This window comes from Lupinus angustifolius, chromosome LG11 (assembly GCF_001865875.1).
Source record: "Lupinus angustifolius cultivar Tanjil chromosome LG11, LupAngTanjil_v1.0, whole genome shotgun sequence".
Classification (NCBI taxonomy): Eukaryota; Viridiplantae; Streptophyta; class Magnoliopsida; order Fabales; family Fabaceae; genus Lupinus; species Lupinus angustifolius.
The window spans coordinates 32,342,234-32,343,280 of record NC_032019.1 but is presented as its reverse complement, the minus strand read 5'-3'; positions in this window follow the sequence as shown (position 1 = coordinate 32,343,280).

Sequence of the window (1,047 nt, the reverse complement as noted above, 5' to 3'; positions counted from 1 at the left end):
ACAACAACAAACAACCTTTCTCCTCCTTTTGACATTATCAAAAAGATAACCCAGGTCAAAAGTAGGTAGAGATATGAAGTTAAACATAAAAAAAAGTTAATGAATTAATTTTGGGGTTTAACCATTAACCTATTTCATTTTCGGTAGCTTGAACAAATGCGTTTGTTTAGACATTTAAAATAACTAAGAGGTAAAGAGAACGACATACAAGATTAACTATATCAATTAGCATGATAAGCAATGTTGTGCAATAACTAGCTTAACTTATGCACCATAAACATCTCATATGATCAAGAACCATTCACACAACCAAATAAGCTATTTTGACATAATTAAGCACAAAACTAATAACATAGCATACAGAGTAAAAGTATTCAGCAACCATTACAAACCATAATATGTCTAGCGGAGACAAAATAAGAAAAGGAGCACAAATAAGTCTGGATAGTAACAACAACTGAATCCATAAAGTGCAATAACGAAGAAATAAACCTAAGGGTAAGATGTCCTAGGTCTAAAGTCTTTTATACTATGGTTGAGGTGGAGGATGATCAATCTCATCATCAGGAATAATAATATTCTGGTCACCCCTGATCAGCATAGACAACTTCTGAAATTCAGAACAAAACAATGCATTCTGAGCTTCAGCAGTAGATCGAATAAAAGCATTCTGAGCTTCGGCTGTTGATTGAATCAAATTTCTCACCGACTGATATTGGTTGTCTGAATAGGCAATTTGACGCTCTTCATACTGTTCCATACCTGCAAAGTATGAGCCCTTCAACCCTTGAAAATGAAGGTCCATGCGGTTGTTGAGCCTTTGCTCCATAGCTTCCATCTGAGCTATACCGAAAACAGAATCATGTGATGCTGTCCTTGAGGGCTCCCCCTGATTTGTAGCATTCTGATCACATATGCCACCCTGATTATCATCATTGGACAGCTCCAGATCAATAGTAGTGTAGTCCTCCTGATATTGCCAAGTAGTACCATACTTGTATATACCCATTTTATGAATTAGACTCTCACCAACCAGATGATCCTTAT